This window comes from Oreochromis aureus, linkage group 17 (assembly GCF_013358895.1).
Source record: "Oreochromis aureus strain Israel breed Guangdong linkage group 17, ZZ_aureus, whole genome shotgun sequence".
NCBI classification, from domain to species: domain Eukaryota; kingdom Metazoa; phylum Chordata; class Actinopteri; order Cichliformes; family Cichlidae; genus Oreochromis; species Oreochromis aureus.
The window spans coordinates 15,527,788-15,550,636 of NC_052958.1; the positions used below are offsets into that span (position 1 = coordinate 15,527,788).

The window sequence follows — 22,849 nt, forward strand, 5'->3', positions numbered from 1 at the left end:
GTCCTTCACAGCTTAAAACAATATGAGGACATGACGACTGAACACATGTAGAGTTCATGTTCCTGACTTCTAACTTCTCCTGCTGTTGTCAATAAAAGCTCTAAACCCAACACTGATGTAAAGCCATCTATTTCCCCAGAAATTAAATCATGTAAACTGATCAGCGGGAGGTTAAATGGACAAAAACATGTGTAAAAGGACAAAAATATCAAATGTAGTCAGAATAAAGATCAAGCTGATGCTTAAAGGAAAGTTTGGACTAACAAATGGTATAGACAATTACTTTCTCCTAATGCTAATGTTGATTTTGGTTAACTTTGACTGAAACTGATTGTTTTAATACAATTAAAGTGCATTTCATTTATGCACTAGGCCCATCTGACACATATACTTGATACCAAATACAAAAACATGATGTGTAACCTGTTGGAAGAATGAAGTGGGTATGTCACTCACCGATTGGTCTGTATGAGGCTGAGACAGGACCTCAGCACTTGGTGTCTGCAACAAAAGACAACAATATAACGTCAGAAACATTCTCTAGTATAAATCCCGACTAGATGATCAACTACAGATCATATTTGTAGCAGTGAACATTATTACAGAAGGATCCGACTTCCTTATACCAGATTCTAAAGAAACTTAACACTGTACAGTTCTGCTACCAACAATATGAGGACAGTGTAACACACACTAGAGTTGTTGGTCCAACCACATGAGGAAGGCAACTGAAACACACTCATGTCCTTCACAGCTTAAAACAATATGAGGACAGTGTAACACACACTACAATCACTGGTCCTACCATATGAGGACTTCTTCTTAAACACACTCATGTCCTTCACAGCTTAAAACAATATGAGGACATGACGACTGAACACATGTAGAGTTCATGTTCCTGACTTCTAACTTCTTCTGCTGTTGTCAATAAAAGCTCCAAACCCAACACTGATTTAAAGGCATCTATTTCCCCAGAAATTAAATCATGTAAACTGATCAGCGGGAGGTTAAATGGACAAAAACATGTGTAAAAGGACAAAAATATCAAATGTAGTCAGAATAAAGATCACGCTGATGCTTTACGGGAAAGTTTGGACTAACAAATGGTATAGACAATTACTTTCTCCTAATGCTAATGTTGATTTTGGTTAACTTTGACTGAAACTGATTGTTTTAATACAATTAAAGTGCATTTCATTTATGCACTAGGCCCATCTGACACATATACTTGATACCAAATACAAAAATATGATGTGTAACCTGTTGGAAGAATGAAGTGGGTAAGTATGAGGCTGAGACAGGACCTCAGCACTTGGTGTCTGCAACAAAAGACAACAATATAACGTCAGAAACATTCTCTAGTATAAATCCCGACTAGATAATTAACTACAGATCATATTTGTATCAGTGAACATTATTACAGAAGGATCCGACTTCCTTATACCAGATTCTAAAGAAACTTAACACTGTACAGTTCTGCTACCCACAATATGAGGACAGTGTAACACACACTAGAGTTGTTGATCCAACCACATGAGGAAGGCAACTGAAACACACTCATGTCCTTCACAGCTTAAAACAATATGAGGACAGTGTAACACACACACTACAATCACTGGTCCTACCATATGAGGACTTCTACTTTCCTGTTGGAGGTTGAGACAGGATGGAAGGAGAGCAGGAAGTAGCTGGCACAAATGATTCTATTGACACAACAGGTCAGTGAGATTAATGAACTGAACACAACAGACTCTTTCAAAATAAAACAGGAAAATGGCATGAAAATACAAACGTTGTAATATACAACCCTAACATAAACTCCTTAAAACAATGTTAATAACGTTAAGCCAAACTCAACTAACCCGCCACTAAACATAAGAAACTCAAAAACTTAGAATAACGTCAGAAACGCTGGGCCAGAGACCCAGACCCTATTGGTTTGTGCTAAATACGAAAACATTATTATTAACATTTAAATCCCCCAAACATATCTTGTGTTGAAAAAAAAATGTGTGTTGCAGTTAGCTACACTTAAAAGAGCTTAGACTGACTGTCTGTGCAGTTGAAGATGCAGAGCACGTGCAAGGCCACAGGTCCCTTTAACTCCAGTGGGAATTTAAAAACAGTTAAATTAAACTTCTAATATCTATTGTTGAAGATAAATCTTAAGTAATTTTTAGCATTTATCATCATTCATCACACAGTTTGTTCAAATCGATTGTGTATTGTTTTAGTTCCGTTTAACTAGCGTTAATTAGCTTGTTAAACATACAACTTTACCTTGCTAAATGTGCGTCGAGTCATGGATATCAAAGGTAAATACATACGTCAAGACAAATCTCTGCTGAGTGCTGAAGGTCCCGGATGTGCAGTTCACTCAGAGCTCCGGCGAGTTTGTATCTTGCCGTGACCAGCAGCTCTTTGGTTGAGGCTTTCGAACAATCAGATGCAGCGTTACTCACTTGTTGTCCAATCACAGACGTCGTTCTATGCTCCACTGACGAAATGCCGCATCCTCTCACCAGCCACGGGCTCTCCTCGTCCATTTAACAACAAAACACAGCAACACTCGCTGTATTTGAGGTAGGAACACTTGAGAAGTGTCACAGTGTTTTGCAAACTGCTGTTACAGTTAATTTCGTTCCGTTAATTTGTTTGGTTCCTATTCTTAAGTAACACTTAAATACACATGTGGTTAGCTTGCTGGTCTAGTTTAAGTTAGCATGGGCATGCTGTTCACTGATGGAGTAATGCCAAAATTGGCCTGATATTGTCAGTGTGTTATCATAAACATGTCCTAATTTGTCATGAAAAGAAGAGCAGTACCCCTAGACCCTCAAGTGAAAATACAGATAATAGATAAGCAATTTAAGAAAATAAGTATAATGTGTATAATAAATGATTTTACTGTCACTTTCCTGGGTTTGTTGACCCAGCATTTTAAGTTTTAGTTTGTTTGGATGTCGATGTTTATTTATAAGTTCTTTAGGTTAGCTAAGTTCATTTGTTTATTAGATTACCCTTGTGATGTCTGTTTTATTGTGAAAGTCCTTGTCCTATATGCAGTGAGTCTAGTTTTGTTTCCCCTTGTCTTGTTAGGTCTGATTTGTCCCAGCTGTTCCTCATCCCCTCATTGTCTCTCTGTGTACTTACAAGGGCTTGCAAAAGTATTCGTCCCCCTTTTCCACATTTTGTCACATTACTGCCACAAACATGAATCAATTTTAATGGAATCCAATTTCAGCAAAAGGTGGTTCTACAAAGTATTGACTCAGGGGCTGAATAATTACGCACACCCCCTTTTCAGTTATTTATTTGTAAAAATGTTTGGAATCATGTATGATTTTCATTCCACTTCTCACGTGTAGACCACTTTGTATTGGTCTTTCATGCGAGTCCAATAAAATTGATTCATGTTTGTGGCAGTAATGTGACAAAATGTGGAAAAGTTCAAGGGGCCGAATACTTTTGCAAGCCACTGTAAGTCCTGTCCTCATTTGTTCAGTGTCAGGTCATCTGTTGTCTTTGGTGCCACGTTTCCATGTTCCAGGTATGTTTGTATCCATGTCAGGTTTCATGGTTTGTCCCCAGGTTAGGTTATTGTTTAGCTTCACTTCTGCCTTTTGTTTTGTAATCTTTTAATTCAATTAAATTCAATTTTATTTATATAGCACCAAATCACAACAACAATCGCCTCAAGGCGCTTTATATTGTACAGTAGATCGCACAATAATAGATACAGAGGAAAAACCCAACAATCATACGACCACCTATGAGCAAGAACTTTGGCGACAGTGCGAAGGAAAAACTCCCTTTAACAGGAAGAAACCTCCAGCAGAACCAGGCTCAGGGAGGGCGGGGCCATCTGCTGTGATTGGTTGGGGTGAGAGAAGGAAGACAGGATAAAGACATGCTGTGGATTAATAACAAGTATGATTCAGTGCAGAGAGGTCTATTAACACATAGTGAGTGAGAAAGGTGACTGGAAAGGAAAAACTCAGTGCATCATGGGAATCCCCGGCAGCCTACGTTCACTGCAGCACAACTAAGGGAGGATTCAGGGTCACCTGATCCTGCCCTAACTATATGCTTTAGCAAAAGGAAAGTTTGAAGCCTAATCTTAAAAGTAGAGATAGTGTCTGTCTCCCGAATCCAAACTGGAAGCTGGTTCTGCCTATTTTACCAGCCTTAATAAACAGCTTGCTTTCTGTTAATATTAAAATTTTCTTTCACGTTCCTTTGTGTCTGCATTTTGGGTCCATTCCTCAAATTCATACATGTGTCTAACTGCTTTTTCCCCACTCGGCGACACACCCGTCGGGGTCAAACTCTGGTAATTGGTGATTCTGTTCTCAGACATGTGAAGCTAGAGACACCGCAACCATAGTTAATTGTCTTCCAGGGGCCAGAGCAGGCGACATTGAAGGAAATTTAAAACTGCTGGCTAAGTGTAGTGAAGTAGATTCTGGGGTAGGATTTTACATGATGTCCACAAACGCACCACTAACATCCACACCTTCCCAGTTGACAATTAGCAGGCTTATAAGAAACAGCTGCGCTTCACTACCAGAAGGAGTCATTTGGTAGTCTTGTCCATCCAAGGTGGCTGCGAGCATTAGGCAGTTAAGCGCTGCAGATCTCTCCAGGAAAGTTACTCAGTTTAGTATTGCCCTTTAGAGAGTGGTAAGTGGGACTCTTGTGTTCATCATAACGTGGCATAGTAGGGTGGACTTTGACAACTGTTTCCCTCTTTTGTTGCAGGCTTGCACTATACTACTGCTGTCTTGTCATATGCTGTTTTGTTTGTTACGCAATGCTTTTATAACAAACAGTAATTTGGGGTGTATTTGTTTTATGTAGATCTTTTACTAATCTGTTTAATGTTTTATGCTTTCTTTTATTGCTTTAGTGGAGGTGTGGCTGCTTGTTGAGGGGCTAGGCACGTGAGGTGGAATCCTCCCGATGCATGCGAGTGTACACACCGGGCATAGGTAGATTGCACCGTTTAGTGTGAGTGAGGTCTGCAGTGAAATCACATGGGTGAGTAATTGGTGGCACCCTTGGGCACTCCTCCCTGTAGGTTGCCTCCTCAAGTGGCGGGTCTCCACCATTTTGTTTAGTTGCTCTTTATCATGTTGTGATTGTTTTAGGGTAGCATCGTGGTAGGGAGTCTGGTCGTTTTAATTAACTATTTTGCCGTCTCAACCCTGCTACCTTAGGTGCCTCTTTGATTTTATAATTCTATGTTTTTAGTAGTTCTTCTTAATAAACCTTGATTTGTAAAATTCACCTGCCTCACCTTTGCCGTTAATAACAAGTCTGTGGGCTTTGGTTGCCAGTGTAACACTTACATTGGCTAGAGATATCTTTCCTGGGGTGTAACTCCCTCCCCAGGTGGCGTTGTCAACATCTTAGTTACCGTCCCGGTTATTCCTCATTCGCGCCACCACATAAGGGTAAACGTAAATTCAGTAAAATCATAATTCACATCGGCAGTAATGACACCCAGTTACGCCAATCGGAGGTCACTGAAATCAATATCGAATCAGTGTGTAACTTTGCCAAAACAATGTTGACTCTGTAGTTTTCTCTGGTCCCTCCCCAATCAGACCAGGAGTGACCTGTTTAGCTGCATTTCTCCTTAAATTGCTGTCTGTGTTGTCCCAGAAATGATGTCGGCTTCATAGATAATTGGCAAAGCTTCTGGAGGAAACCTGGTCTTGTTAGGAGAGACGGCATCCATCCCACTTTGGATGGAGCAGCTCTCATTTCTAGAAATATGGACAAATTTATTAAAGCCCCAAAATATGACTATCCAGAGTTGGGACCAAGAAGCAGAGTTGCAGTCTTACACGCCTCTCTGCAGCTTCTCCTCCTGCTACCCCCAAAAACCCATCTCCACTGAGACCGTGTCAGCTCCCAAACAGACAAAACAAACTAAAACCAGCAAAAACAATTTAAACATAAAAAAAATCAAAAGAAAGAACAATACAGTATCCACATCTGAACCAAAGAGTAAAACATTGTGGATTATTAAATATTAGGTCTCTCTCTCCAAGTCTGTTAGTACATGACTTAATAATTGATCAACAAATCGATTTACTCTGCCTTACAGAAACCTGGTTGCAGTCGGATGATTATGTTAGTTAAAATGAATCAACACCCCGAGTAATTCTAACTACCAGAAATCGCAAAGCACAGGCGGAGGGGCGGTGTGGCAGCAATTTTTCACACCAGCCTATTAATTAACGAAAGACCAAGACAGACTTTTAATTCATTTGAAAGCCTGATGCTTAGCCTCGTCCACCCCAGCTGTAAAACTCAGAAACCAGTCTTACTTGTTATCATCTATCGTCCCACCTGGGCCTTACAGAGTTTCTGTCTGATTTCTCAGACTTTTATCTGATTTAGTGCTCAGCTCAGATAAAATAATTATTGTGGGTGATTTTAACATCCATGTAGATGCTAAAATGACAGCCTCAACATGGCATTTAATCTGTTATTAGACTCAATTGGCTTCTCTCAAAATGTAAAAGAACCCACCCACCACTTTTATCACACTCTAGATCTTGTTTTAACATATGAAATAGAAACTGAACATTTAACAGTGTTTCCTGAAAACCCTCTGCCGTCTGATCATTTCCTGATAACATGTACATTTACAGTAATTGATTACACAGCAGTAAAGGCCCTGGTGTGGTGCCTATGGGTCTAGCTAGGCCCTGGTGCGGTGCAGATGGCCTCAGAAAACAGCACAGGCCCTGGTTGAGGCTCAGTTGGTTTATGCTAGCAGCACAGGCCCTGGTGTGGTGCAGACAACTTCTGGTAGTAGCAGAGGAGAAAAACCAAAACAAAAAAACAACCCAAAATTCAAAGCAGACATTCAACAAGGAGACATGCTGCTGCCCTCTTGGAATTCAGAGTCGAGACTGAGCCTGATGATCATACTGAATCACATGACAGCGGCAGGAATCTCTAAGTTCAACTGCAGATTGCAGATGCAATTATATTAATGCAGATTAATATAAACTCTTCAAGGGTCAAAATCTGCACACACATCATTCTGCTTAGTGAAGGTCAGACAATTTGTGCATTGATTTTGAGAAGTAAGACTCATTAAATAACAGTAATATAATTACACAAATGTTGAAACTTTATATTTTGAGACATTTTGTCAACAACAAAAACCCCAAGATGTGCAGGCACTAATAACTGAATCTAAAGACCTTCATTTTTGTCAAGATTTGCCTGATTTAACTGTTGTTACCCTTGCTTAAGCCCCAAGAAGGGTATAACCTGGGTCAAATGTGTTATTGTGTCTGACACACCTACAAAATGAGGACTCGCAGAGTGACGTCACTATAACCTGGGTCAAATGTGTTATTGTGTCTGACACACCTACAAAATGAGGACTCGCAGAGTGACGCCACTATAACCTGGGTCAAATGTGTTATTGTGTCTGACACACCTACAAAATGAGGACTCACAGAGTGACGTCACTGAAAGTGTGTTAAAAGTGTGTTTTGTTCCAAAACTGGCCAGTAGGCGGCGAAACTGAAAGTGAGCAAAAACGCTAAACACACTTAAACACACTTTTCATAAAATTGTGATATTTCAGGACATTCGAGATTTTTGGTTTGGGAGCATGTTGGGGGCCTCTAGAACACTTTAGAAGGCTCGGAAAAATGAGGACCTCAAAAATGTCCTCATTTTTCCGAAGGCCTCATTTTGTGAGTGTGTTATCATAAAATTGTCCTCAGATGTCACGAAAACAAGTACACACACACACACACACACACACACACACACACACACACACACACACACACACACACACACACACACACACACACACACACACACAGCTAGTTGAGGGTACGACGCGATACTGAGCAAGGGCAAACACAGGGCTAATATACACAGGGTAGTAACGAGGGGAATGAGACACAGAAGGGGAGCACAGCTGGGAGAAATCAGAACTGACGAGACGAGGGAGCAAAGTAGAATACACTCACAAGAGACATGGACCTTCAAACTAAAACAGGAAGTAGCACAGACGCAAACTAGACTAGGGGAGACAGAGCAACTAAGAACACAGAACAACAACAAAGACACAGAGGGGAGCTATTAAATACTCAGAGAACTAAAGAGAATACTAGAGAGCCAAACTAAGACACTAAAGAATAAACTGGGGAACAAAGGGAACTGAGATCATAATACAAAACTCAGAGACAAGAAACTCAAAACACTGGGTCACAGACCCAGGACCGTGACAGTTAATAAGATCGACGGCAAGATACATAGTGGACTGTTAGTCACAGATGTAAGTGATCACTTGCCTGTCTTTTCAGTGTTTGAAATGAACAATCAACTTCATTTTCAAGAGGAAAAGCAAATTGATTACAGTGGTAGAATAAAAACACCAGAATAAATTGCGGCTTTTAAAACAGACTTAGAAAATTATGACTGGCAAAAAGTTTATGTGGAAGACACTAATGATGCATACAATGCATTTTTGGATATATTTTTGTCAATCTATGACAGCCATTGTCCAATTAAAAAGTTTTCCAAAAATTCTAAAAAGAAAAACCATGGTTTACACAAGGTCTGGAAAGAGCCTGTAAAAGAAAAATAGGTTATACAGGATTTTGTTGACACATAGAACAAAGGAAAATGAAGACAAATATAAAAAATATCGAAATAAATTAACATCTATTATGCGATATGAAAAGAAAAGATGTTATGAACAGCTGCTTCAAAAACATAAAAATAATATTAAGGCTACCTGGAGTGTATTAAATAGGATAATAAAAAATCAACATAATATATGTTCTCCAACACGTATTGTAAAAAGAGGTAATGTAGTGATTGAGAATATTGAGAGCATAGTTAATGAATTTAATGATTACTTTGTTAATGTAGGTCCCAACTTGGCAAAAGAGATTTCTGTACCAGGAGGAAATGATGAAGTAGATTCTACTTCTTGTAAATGTAACTCAATGTTTCTTGGTGGAGTCTGTGAGAGTGACATTGTAGAAGTGGTGAGCAAATTCAAGAGTAAAAAATCCATGGATTGTGATGACCTTGATATGTCGCTAATTAAAGAAGTTCTTCATAGTGTCCTTCAACCGTTAACATATATTTGTAATAAATCATTTCAAACTGGAATTTTTCCAGATAAAATGAAAATTGCCAAAGTGATCCCACTATATAAAACTGGTGATAAACAGATTGTGTCAAACTATAGACCGGTATCTTTACTGCCTCAGTTTTCAAAGATTCTTGAAAAACTATTTGCAAACAAATTAGATTCTTTTATTGATAAATATGATTTATTGAATGATCATCAGTATGGGTTCAGAAGAAATCGCTCAACATCTCTAGCTGTGATGGAATTTATTGAAAATATTGCAACGGCTGTGGATGAAAAACAGTTTGGAATAGGTGTGTTTATTGATTTACGTAAAAGCTTTTGATACGATAGATCATTCTTTACTTTTACAGAAGTGTGAAAGGTATGGTTTAAGAGGTGTTGTACAGTTTTGGTTAAATAGTTACTTGAATAATAGGTTCCAATATGTGAGTATTAATAACATGAAATCTAAACTTAGAAAAGTAACTTGTGGAGTTCCGCAAGGATCTGTTTTGGGACCTAAGTTATTTTTACTTTATATAAATGATATTTGTACAGCTAGTGATATTTTAAAATATGTGATGTTTGCTGATGATACAAACTTATTTTGCTCTGGAAAAGACATAAAGAAATTACTGAAAACAGTGGAAACAGAACTCATGAAGTTAAATAGATGGTTTGTATTTAATAAATTATCATTGAATGAAAGTAAAACAAAATTTATGTTGTTTGGAGGTAGTAAAAGTAATATTATAGTAAAATTGAATTTAAATAATGTTGAAATTGAAAGAGTATATGAGACAAAATTTTTAGGAGTAATTATTGATGATAAACTTTGTTGGAAGCCCCACATAGAATATGTGAAACGAAATTATCCAAGTCTATTTCTATTCTTTATAAAACAAAAGATTTTTGAATAAGAACTATCTTTATTTATTGTATACTTCCCTTTGTTTGCCTTATATGACCTACTGTGTAGAAATTTGGGGAACACTTACAAAACATATTTGGATTCAATATTTAAATTGCAAAAAGAGCTATTAGAATAATAAATAAAGTTGGATATAGGGAGTCCACCAACCAGTTTTTGTAGGATCATCTATGTTAAAATTCATGGACATTATATATTCTAAAACTTTAGAAATGATATATCGTGTGATGAAAAAAGAATGTTCCAATTTGTATTTTAAGTATGTTTCAACTAAGAGATGGAAAATATGATTTGAGGGGTCTTATAAGTTTGAAATGCCTAAAGTGAGAACCAATGTTAAGTATAGATGTGTGTCAGTTTTGGGAGTTAAATTATGGAATGGACTTAATGATGAACTGAAGATGTGTTTTTCTTTGTCATTTTTCAGGAGGATTTTAAAAATTTGTATTATACAAGGTTATAGAAATTTGGTTTGTTAAAAATTTTTTGTGATGGTTTAAATTTTTTTTTTGATTTATCATTGTTTTCTTTTCAAACTGTTATACAACTTATTTATCAATGCTATTTATTTTCTTGGTTAAGGATTTGATTATTTCTATGGGGGTAAGGGATAGGATAAGTATAAGCCACAAGGCTTCAGCCTATTCCTTTTTCGGTTACTATTTGAGTGCTTTTATGTGCTTTTATGTAAAATTATAATTTGTTGTGTTGTTGTTGACTGAAAAAATAAATTTCAATTCTTCTTTTAGGGGTCACCACAGCACACAGCCGTCCTCATGTCACTCATGCCAAGCATTCTTCTTCAGTCTTCTGTCACACCAACCCTCTGCATGTCCTTCAAAACTACATTCATGAATCTTCTCTGAGTTCTTCCTCTTCTCCTTTTGCCTGGCAGTTCCATATTCAACACTTTTAGTCCAATATATCCACTATCCCTCCTCTGCACATGTCCAAGGCATCTCAGCCTTGCCTCTCTAACTTTGTCTCTGAACTCTCAACCTGAGCTCTCCCTCTGATATACTCATTTCTAATTCTATCCCTCCTGGTCACTCCCAATTAAAGCCTTAGGATTTTCAACTCTGTCTCTTGTAGTTCGGCCTCCTGTCTTTTTGTCAGTGCCACCGAAACATACATCACAGCAGGTCTCACTATTATCTTGGAAAATTTCCCTCTTTCACTCTTGGTGCTCTTTTTCTCACAAATTTCCCCTAACATTAATCTCCACTCACTCCACCCTGCCTGCACTCTTTTCTTTGCTTCTCACTGTCCGTTGCTTTAGACAGTTGACCTCTGGTTTTTAAACGCCGTTGTGTGAAGTGAGTAGTGACTATTAGTTGAATATTTAACTGATGAACACCGAGTACATAGGGGTGAGAACATCAATAAGTTGATGGGCATATTTGCTTTTGTCAAAAATGGTCTTTAGTCAGCTATTACATTTATTTACTTCATATAGTTAGCGTAACAGAGTCAGCATATTTAAGATATTTCTCAAGTGGCACACTAATAGTTTCAGGCTCAAGACTTCAACTAATCATTATCTCTTTTGGCTGACGGTAGGCAGCACAAACAACCAGAACCAATCACCCAACTGAATGTACTAATAAGCCAAGCGTGTCATGGTATTTTCATTTTCTGACATCAGATTATGGCTCCGTGTGCAAAAAAGAATTCACACAATCTTTTTCTACTGCCCAAACTCCAGTTCTGAGAGCATAGGGTATGCGGTTGTTTTCTGTAATGTCACTGTTAATGGATCCCAGTGGGCTCACTCATATCCCGAAAGCTGACAAAGGATTCTTCTAAACAATGATTCGTGGTGGGTGGCTTGTCATTTTCAGTGTTGCGGGGCATGAATTAATGAGTAAAACCCTGAAAAGTCTACAAATGACCAATCACCCAATGTGAAACCTATTTGCATTTGGAAAGATAAATGGTGTGGAGCCAGCAGAGGCCTATTAATTGTGTCAGTTTGGTCAAAATCGGAACTTTCTCAAAATCAGGAACTTTGATAATTAAAATGGTCAGTATATGAACCTTTATTCCACTTGAGACTAAAACAACACTTCAGAAAGTAAGACTTTATCTTTGTATTGTGTATTGTTTATGCTCATATACTTTATTAAACACGGTTGGGAATCTTCTTTCAAGATATTGTCCCCAAATGCTGACCACCCATCTTTAGTGTCAAATGATTGATAATCTGGGGCTTTTAATGATTTCTGTGAACTGTTCTTTTCCAGGGTGGAATGATTGTACAGCATATATATTTAATGGCTTTAATGACTTAAAAAAACAAACAAGAATTGGGTGTTTAAGTCTGAATGTATTTTGGATTTTCTCTAATCCACATAAGCGTCAAAAGTATGCACACGGGCTCAAATATATTTATGTCCACTCAAAGCCTTTAATTAATATAAGTAGAGCTGAAGGTTCTATCATATTTTTTAACTTGACAAGGCCAAGCCTATTAGAGTCATCTTAGTGATCATGATTGACTATAAGTGGTAGACTTGCTTGAGGAGGATTGGTTTGACAGGAGGCATTTGTTTAGAACCACTATGATAAAATCTTTAATATAATAAAATAAAATAATAAAAAAGAAAGCTCTGTTGGGAAGCAGACTCATTTTGCAAATCCAGCAAATTCTGAAACCAGCCTTGCGTGACAGCACTCACTTAAGTAATTAAAAATTCCATCTATTAAGACAATCATCTCCATGACAGCTACGTCGCTCGACAATGTATACCAACTTTATTCCAAGTTTTAAAGCGGTAAGTGGCAGCTAAGAGGCCAGCATTTTCTAGTTTCCCAGCAAGGATGAGATCAGGTCTTTTTTCTCTTTTTCAAAATTCTCTCCGCTCTGTCCCTGAACCCTGGGGGTAAAGGAGAAAACGATGCAATTGCCCTCAGCCATGAATGATTCAAGAGCTCACACTGCCTTCTGAGTTTGAGGTACTTGCAAACATCCTGGGGGGGAAATTGAGGACTCACTAAAGCCAATCTTTTTCTGTCATTTAAATATTTGAAAAAAAGCTGCTACCTTTAAATATTTGCTTCATTTTGATGAGTTCTTAGACATAATGTTTGAAATACTTTGCTCATTACTGTCTGAAAATACACCCTTGACGCATTTGTAATATTTCTCCTTCATCACCTTGATTGGGGTCGTTACTGCTTGCATACGCAGCTCTAAATTATGAGAAGTACCTTGCTTCTTTATGATAGTCTAAACTCCCACAGCACCCATGCATGGAGATTTATCTGCCAATCTCACTGCGTTAAGCTTGAATATGAAAACGATGGTATGAATAGACACCAATCAGGAGCTGCAGAGACATCTCAGCACAGCACCTCTCTCAAATCATTCTGATTTCAGAGCTTCAGAGCATATGAGTATTTAGACAGTGGCTGAACATCAGAATGGATACTGAGATTTCTGCAGCTAGCCGGAGCTGATGAAGAACCATAGGGGTAACCTGATGGACGAATGGTACTCTTTTGACACATCTGACCCCTTTGTTACCAAAGTACAAGTTTACAAATTGTACATTATAGCTAATGATGTAATAACCATATCAATATCTAATATCTAATATGCTAAGTATTGGTCATCTAATATCATAAGTAAAAAGTGATTTTACTACCAGCTTATAGACTATAGTGTTTAGTGCAAAATTATATAATTTCTTGTCATCCGCTGAAAAAACTAATTACATTTTTAAACTTTTTGCTCAATTTGTGTTACCTTACTTTTCATAGCTCTATGAAAGGTATCTATAAACATCTCTAAAGAAAGATTTCCCAAATGAAAGACACTCAATGCAAAATAACAATGGTGACATCTCACAAAGTGACTGCAGGTAGTAACTCATCAATAGAAATGCAGCATGAAATGACACACTGATTAGTGTGATACCTGAACTTGTTAAAAAGGTAAATGAATTCTAAAAATTAAATGGAAAAGAAATGAGAAAAAATATGAAAAAAAATTGTTCAGGATTCCAACGAAGAAGAACCTCTAGCTGAGTTTTGACAGCAGAAATTCTGTATGATGTGCTCTCTAGTTACCCTGACGAAAGACAGGAAAACAAGTAGTTAAGGAACCGTGGCCTACACTGTAGCCCATGATTTAGTCGGTATTAAGATAAGATAAGATAAGATAAGATGACCTTTATTAGTCCCACAGGTGGGAAATTTGTTTTTTTATCTATTATCTATTTATTATCTATTATCTATTTTATCTATTATCCAGTCTCCATGAATGCAAACTCATTGACCTCTGCAAGTTTATTAGACCCATGTTATACCAACACATTCTTGCAACACGTTCTCACTCCCAAAGCGTAATATTTTATGCTAGGTGACAAATCGTCAACATGCTGTCTCTACTGTAACAAAACACATATATAGACTTTAGTATTTGTTAATACATATATTATAGACATACACATATAAATATAGATATGTAGAGATATGGATACATGCATTAAAAACTAAAAATAGATATTGTTAATTGGGAGGTTCAAAGTTAAGGATTGTTATCAGCACAGGAATCCGGTCAGAAGAGCACAGCCATCAACTAAGCTTAACATAACAAAAGGAAAGACATACACGGACTGCTACACTCTGAAAGAGGAAACAAGGTCAGACTATAAGCCATCAACTTAAAAATGAATGAGTTACTAAATAATGTTTAAATTAAATCAACTCAAGAGAAGGACAAAGTAAACTCACTTTAGCTGCCGCTCTATGTGGGAGTGGAACAAGTGTAAGGGAGTGCAGTCCTTAATAATGTGTCCCAGGTTGTTTAAGTTAAGGAACAAACAAACTCATTAGCCAATCAATAATGAGAAAAGGAAGTGAGGTAAAGGAGTTGAGGTGTGCATTAATGAGTAATGAGGTGTAGGTCACTACAGATCTGAATTATGTGAGGAATATACTGACCAAAAAAGCTATCTCAGCCCAAGTGCCAGCTATGAAAACAAAGACAGTTCAGAAAAGCAAAAATCTACAGTTTCCCAAATGTACACATAAAACATGGCAATCTTTATTGATCTCTATGTTACAATGTCCAGATTTACAGCTAAGATAAACATCCATTTGGTTTTTTATTAAGCCTTTACTTGTTGTGTGGTCATTTTTTAGCAATAAGTTTTGTCAAATGTGACCAAGACAATAAGGAGTCGTGCTCAGATTTCTCATTGTTTGACCTTTTGGAAATCATCATATTATTTAACGTCACGGAAAATTACAGATGCAGCTTGCTAACCAAGGAAATCTGATAATTTCTTTATCTCATCACTGAGTTTGAACAAATGAGACGAGTTGGAGCTACACCTCGGGGTTGTATAAATGCTGGTCATACTCTATTTGCATTTCTGTTTTACTAAAGTGTGCTGAAGTGTCACCCTTCCTGCTGCAAATGGGTTGGATTGTTCCTAATTTCAGTGATAGTTGCTGACAAAGCTTTAAAAGCAGCAATGCAGGGTGCCTGCAGAACGGTAAGCCTCGGTTTGCATCAAAGAATCAGAGAGTTTAGGGCTGGATAAAAAGATAAGTACAAAAAAGCTCTGTAGATAAAAAGAGGAAAAAAAGAGAACGTTTAAAGGTTTAGTAGAGCTTTATTTCTCCAGGTGCGTGTATGCGTGCGCAAGAGTTCTACACTAGGGAGTCCGAGAGAGATTCTCTAACTTATTTCCTAAATATTTACAGCTTTGAGATCTATGGGGCACAGATGCCAGTTTGTATTTGTCATTGCACTTTATCAATGGTGGATCCAGCTTACAAAGCTAAGCAAATATGCCTCATAGCAGAAACCTCAGGGAGAAATTTCCTTCATTTTTTTGGTGGCATCCTTATTTTCGAAATTGCTTACAGCTGACTGGAAGACAGCTGGTGCAGCCGGTTTCTGATGTGACTTTTGTTGAACAGCAGGCAGGTATAACTTCACCCTCTGAATTGGAAAGCCTCCTAAAACCACCTCCCAAACACCTGCCAGACATCCCAAGCAGTGACATTGTTGAAAAAGTTAGAGGACCCACGTTTTTTTAGTGCTGCTCCACTTTTTTTTTAAAGCATCATCTAAAAATAGGTTGGGAGTACTGTGTCTGTTTCATGTGTCTTTTAAACTCTTGATTGAATTCAAACTAAAATATAGATTAGCCATCAAAGCTCTCCTTCTGCAGTTTTTACAAAGACATGCATCTGCTGGTATTCCTGCTCCATCACTATGTTTTATCTTTGGAAAGCCCACTTACAGTCTCTCTTAGCCTGTCTTGTTTTTGACTTAGTCACTACCTACATTTTCTGTCAGGTTTATGCTTGTAACCCCTGCTGAGAAACTAATGGATGAAACGCTGTCTCTTTCTGGCCAAGCTGATGGGCTGTCTTGAATGGAGCTGCAGGGCAGAGTAAGGCAGCAGGTTGGTGAAATAAAGATAATGGTCATTATCTCCTCACCACTTGCCACAATTGCCAGATGTCCGATGACCCACCCTGACAGCTGCATTCGGCTTCACCTCCCATGCTGCACCCAGCTGAGAGGAGAATGAACAGAGCTTTTTATAGTCTTATTGCGTCATTGAGCAACATCAATCAGCAAGTTTTTTGGGGGGACTGCAGCTTTAGCTTTTGCAACAGACCATTCAAAATCCATCCACACAAGGTTGTTCCAACATATCTGCATACTGTGCACTCTAAGATGCCTGATGACAGTGTAAAGCCTAGCAAGGGGACTAAGGAGAACCCCTTTGGCCTGCTGCAAGGAATAAATGGGTGAGTGTGGGGGACACGCTCTTTAAAACGGAAAATGAATCATTGGAATAGGAGGAGCTTAATTTAAGTGTTTAAAGCTAAATCTTCTTTTGTTCTTCGGAGGGACTCAATCGAAACTGTTAAATGCCGTTGCTAGGAGACACCAGTCATGGTCCACAGATAGTATATGCAGGCAAAATAAGTGATGTTGGCATTGACTTCATACCAGTATCACCAGTCGTGTGAAGGAGCAGAAGAAGAAATAAAAAGATTTGACAGATGGAGAGCAAACATGTGGAACAAGGCCATAGATATAAGCATAAATGCAAAATAATAAAAAATAATGAGGAGAACAAGCAGATTCAAATACCTCAGTGGCTGTTTAATGTCACTTCACATAAATAGTACTTTGCCTGTGGAATTTGAACTACAGCAACCCAGACAAGGAGTGCCTCTCTTGATGCACCACCTCCCAATAAATCCTTCATACACAGCAATCAAATAAGCATGAATAATTCAGTGTTGCCAAACAACTCACACATAATCATTTAATGAGTTTCGCGCCTATCTCATTGCTCCGATATACGTGGGTGAAGATAACTTCCCGTCTATGAGAAAACTTGGCCAGTTTGTCTTTGAACATAAATGCATCACTTATCTGAGTCAGGACGCCTTGATTGTTGGGTTGTTAGATTAATGGATTTTTCTGGATTTTTAATGAAAAACAAAGAGAGATTAATGGATTAGTAGAATCTGTAAACTGTAAACATTTGCGACAATTAGTTTGTTAAAGAGCATCTACGGCATCTGTGTGAAGATCGCCTGCCAGCAAGTATGGAGTTTTCTGTTCTCTCTGCAGAACTCATATCATTTGTCATACAGTGACTAGTTCAGACTAGAAAATAAAAGAAAAACACTTATCTTTGGTGCACTATATATCATAACCCAAACAAAAACATGACAAGATTTTCTGCAGTGATTTAGCTGTAGAAAAACTAAGGCTAGACACTCTTTGAACCTCAGAGGAGAAACTCAGACTAATATTTTTCAATATTATTTTTCAATAATACTTTGCAGTGACAGCATGAATTCTTGCATTCATAAAAGAGAATCAAATCATACTTTACATTGATAGTACTGGCATCAACATAAAACAGATAATAAATATATGATATGTGAATATATGAATAAAATAAAAAAAATATAACACTTTATCTTTACTTGAATCCAAGTGCAATCACATATAAGTGGACAGGAAATAGTTCAGTAGACCAAGTATGAAGTTTAGGTGAAATGAGATGAAAACTGGGGGTTGCTGCTTTACATTTGTAGAGTCTTGTAGCTGACAAAAGTAAGAGAAACGTGAGCCGGTGAGTTATTCAGGGCGATGTAAAAGTCTTAAGCCACTCCTCATTTCTTCATATTTTGCTAGGAAGATGACAAATGGGTTCTTAAAACATGTGCAAATGTATGTGGATATACAGTGTGTAAGAAACAAACAAACTTTACAGTCAATATTTGTTATGAGCTCCTTCTTAAACACAGCCTGAAGTCTTTTGGGGAAGAGTTCCTTATAATTTCTTTGAGTAGTCTTCAGGAATAGTTCTCCAGGTGTCTTGAAGGGCATTTCAAAGCACTTCTTTGGATGTTGACTGTCTCGTGTTCCCACACTGCTTCATTAATGATGAAATCCAGATTCTGAGAAGGCCGATTCATGACTGAATGCTTTTACTGCATGTGTGTTTGGGATTGCCGTCATGCTGAAAAATGAGGCTGTTGCCAGTCAGGCTCTTTTTGGATGGTGGATCAAAATCTGACGGTACTTTTCTGCCTTCAAAGTTTCATCAGTTTTGATAAGATCCGAAACACCACCGGCTGAAATGCAGCCCTTTAGCTCGGAACAATTTTTGTAATGCTTGAATGATTCTGAAAATGGTCAGGTACAAGGATTGGACTGAAATTAGATGAAAACAAAATCAGCCAGTGTTCAAAGACAAAAAAAAAAGAAATGCCATCAGAAAGCCTGAAGAACTACACTTCTAGCCAATTAAAAAAAAAAATACACAAAAATCTGTCTCCTTGGAAGCAAAACCTTAGGAAACAAGGGGCGGCCAAAGACCATACCATATATAGGCCTTTTATTTGAGGTTACAGTGTTTTCACAACATCAGAAGCATGTACAGAGTTCATAATTGGTTTCCCAGGTTTTACACACACACACACACACACACACACACACACACACACACACACACACACACACACACACACACACACACACACACACACACACACACACAAGTGTAATACCTTACTATTATGAAGTCCACCTGCCATGGTTTCACCTGTGTCATACTGACTGGTGTCACACTTGTGCATCCTCAATCATAGCTGCTCTGGCAAACATCATCTCTCCTCATTTTTTCTACCTGATGCAGTTTAAGATTGAAGGCATTCTCCAGGATGGTGTGCTAAGACTGATTTCTGAGCAGGAGGACACAGGAGGCAAGAAGGCACAAAACAAAACAAAAGCCAGGGAAGGTGGGCAATAATCAAAATGCTTAATAGCAACAAACTAGTGGCACTAGCTGTTAGCAGAGACTACGATATCGCTTAATGGGGGTAGCAGAGCTTACTATTTGGAGATTTCTTGATTATGGAAGTGGTTACAGATGGTGAAGCTCTGTTTGACTCTGACACACCTGTCTTCACTCGTGCAGAAAAGCAGACACACTCACCACAGCGAGAGACATGCAGAGGAGAGTAGCATCAGGTCAGCCAGAAGATGATGTTGACGAGGAGCCAATGGCCAGTGGAAGTTTTTCTCTGCAGCTAAGTGCATGTAAAATCTCTGGTAGCAAATATTGTATTTGACTTCGAAAATATAGCTTACTGGTAACAGCCCAGTGAACTGAGAAGAGCAGTTAAGTGGGCTAATATTTCAAATAGAGCGGGCCCTTGCCATACCACAGGTCGGGAATATGGATCTAATATTATTCTCACATAAACTCATATGAATGTTCCCCCTTCCTCTTTTGCAAAGAGGAAAGGGGATGCCTCACGATGTAAGATCTACACATGTTACCCAGAGTTTTAGTGAGTGTTTTTAGCGTCTCATTCTAAATTAGCAGGCATTAATATGAAGCTTAATAATTTTAATAAGGAGGATCTGTAGTCACGCTTCTGCTTTCCAGGTGTTTGGTGGCTAATTTAAGCTTTACATCACTTCCACTTTCCCACGCTGTTAACCTTATTGTGACATCACTGGTCTAGTCCAATCATCTTTCTGCCCCTTTTTTCAGCCCAATCAGCCTCTACTTTGCATACTTTAAATCTCACTGCTCATCTGTTACTCTACCTTGCAGATGCCTTCATGGAAACCACCACCTCTGCATCTCCGCCTCTTCCTTTTTACTCAGGCTCCATTTAAGCCTCCATCTTCATCTCCACCACCAGCGTCTAAACTCCAGGGGGCCGTGGCCTAATCCCCATCACCACTGAGATTCAGTTCTGCTGTGATGGGGCGTGGGAATCTAATTGCCAAATACCTTAACTGAATTCTGTATATCAATAACTCATATTTAATTCCTTCTGAGCTCTCCATATTGAAATGAAGCTGGTCCTCCCTTTGCAGCTATAAAAGCTTCTACTCTTCTGTAAGGATTGCCAGTACACACCTACGCTGAGGTAGAAAACGTCCTTCAACAAGCTGTCCCACAATGTTGGAAGCATAGACTTGTACAAAATGTATTGGTAAGCTGAAACATTAAGATTTCCCTTCACTGGAACTAAGGGGCCTGGACCAAACTTGTAAAAGCAACCCCACAGCATTATCCCTTGTCCTCCAAACTTTACGGCTAGCGCAGTCCGGCAGGCAACGTTCTCCTGGCATTTATGAATCCTACTCTCTCATCTGACTGCCTGTTAGAGAAGCATGATCTGTCACACCTTTCCACTTCTCCAGAGTCCAGTGGAGGTTGGCCTTACACTATTTTATCTGACCTTTGGCATTGTACTTGGTGATGGAAAGCTTGCATGCAGCTGTCTGGTTGTGGAAATCCCAGTCTACAACTTTTGCTCTAATATTAATGGCTACAGGATGTTTGGAGCTCTGCAATTCCTGAGTCAGCAGAGCATTTCTGAATTTTACACATTACGTGCTTCAGCACACAGCGACCCAACTCTGTAAGTTTATGTGGTTTGCTGTTTTATAATGGATTTGCAGTGGTCCCCAGACACCTCCACTTACAGCTGATCGTAGAATATGGTTGCAACGGTGACATCCTAGTATAGAGCCATTCTTGAATTCAGTGAGCTCTTTAGATCAACCAGTTCTTTCACAAATGTTTGTACAAGCATACTATAGTAGGATAGGGGTATAAATACACAATAAAAAACTGCCTTATGCACCTGAATGAAAAAATTTGCTCCCCCTTTTCCCTACTAACTCACAACACATCAATAATAAAAAAAAGACCAAAAAAACCCCAACTCCAGCCAGGTAAAATGGTACTAGCACAATTACATTATGCGAATATGTCCAATTAACAGCAGTTAGCAAGCATGCCCCTCCCCCCCAAAAAGTTGACAAGAACAGCAGGTATCTGAATGTGGTTGCTAATTAAACGGAAGTGTCACGGATGCCAGTGTTCCTTCACTGTCAGCTATCTGCCAAACGCTGTTCTGTCTCACAGCCTTCCTATGATACACCTGGAACAAATGTGACACAACTCGAAGACACTTCAGTGCACAAAAGAGGAGAGGAATGTATTTCAACGTTGTGAAACACTTTTCTTCCTAATAGTGGAGCCACTCACTATCAGAAGAAACCAACATCATGTCAATATGACACGAATACACAAGCAATTAGTGTCATGGAACAATGTATAAGCAGCCACTTACAAATGTGCAGAATCTATAACTCTGGTGGTTTTAGCAGAAGACTGCTCAACTTCTAACTGTAACTTCACACCAGTTATGGGACATTAAAACCACTGACAAGTAAAGTGAATAGATCGTCTTGTTGAGAAAGATGTGGTGCAAATATATTTGATTGATCTAATGAGACATTTCAGAGTGCTCTGGTATACAGCAAAATGTTATGGAGCCTGATGTGAAGTGGGAGAGAGAGGTTGTTGACATAAAGCAGAATGGCTTAGCTCTCCAGTCAACTGCTTATGGAGCTTATGGAGGATAAACATCATTATTTATTAACAGCCTAACATAATTAGTGTAGCATTAAACTGTACTAATAAATTACACTTGAGTAAAAGCACCATAATTGCAGATATTAGAGATGCAAAGTAAGTGAGTAAACACCAGTTGTGTAAAGAAGTTGATGATATAAGATGATGGGGTTTTGAATTCCCTTTTAAAATAATGTCCAAACTTGAAGTATGTTTGGGTAAGTAACTATGATAGGTTTATGGTTTACAGCGTCATAAAGTAGCTTTGTATTCGTAATAAAGCATAATATAATCCTCTTGTACTCGTGTGTGCTGGTGATGGAATCAGGAATTTAAATGACTTGTTAACAGCTGTACTGTCAACAAAAGGAACCATCACCATATGTGATACCAAAGTGTTTTCATCCCAGGGCTGTTCTGTGAGATGCTGTTCTGTGAGATGCTGTTGGCATTCCCAAATTTCTTACAAGGTGTCCTTTTGTTATTTGTGCCTTTTTACACTGTAAGCCTGAGGCAATGGTACTAGAGGTCCATAGGTGTGGCAGGAGAACATGGTTTGCTTTTTGCTCTAATCTTTGATTTGCTTGGTTTATACTTGGCAGTTGAATTTGTTTTTAATTCCTTTAAGACTAAAAACTATACTTGGTTAAGTTAAAGAAAAGATGAAAGATGAAGTGAAAAATTACCTCATCCAGTGTATTTAAATATGATGCAAACAGTGCATTATAGTTAAGAATAATTTATAATAGTGTCTTACCAGTACTATAGTACTGGCAGAATACTTGGTGTTGCATTAGCATAATGAACGAACTAGATACAATTATACAGCATCAGAGAGCTACT

At 38.3% G+C, this 22,849-nt stretch overlaps 1 long non-coding RNA gene across 2 annotated transcripts; it reads left to right on the forward strand.

Annotated features, from left to right (window-relative positions):
- Nucleotides 1–4,982: 4,982 nt before the first annotated feature.
- On the forward strand, nucleotides 4,983–21,034 carry LOC120433797. 2 transcript variants are annotated; one of them, XR_005608762.1, is made up of 3 exons: nucleotides 4,983–5,040; nucleotides 19,541–19,662; nucleotides 20,186–21,034. It is a non-coding gene; the product is annotated as an uncharacterized LOC120433797 (long non-coding RNA). The 2 variants fall into 2 exon arrangements; XR_005608761.1 differs by lacking the exon at nucleotides 4,983–5,040 and adding an exon at nucleotides 17,997–19,361.
- The last annotated feature ends 1,815 nt before the right edge of the window (nucleotides 21,035–22,849 follow it).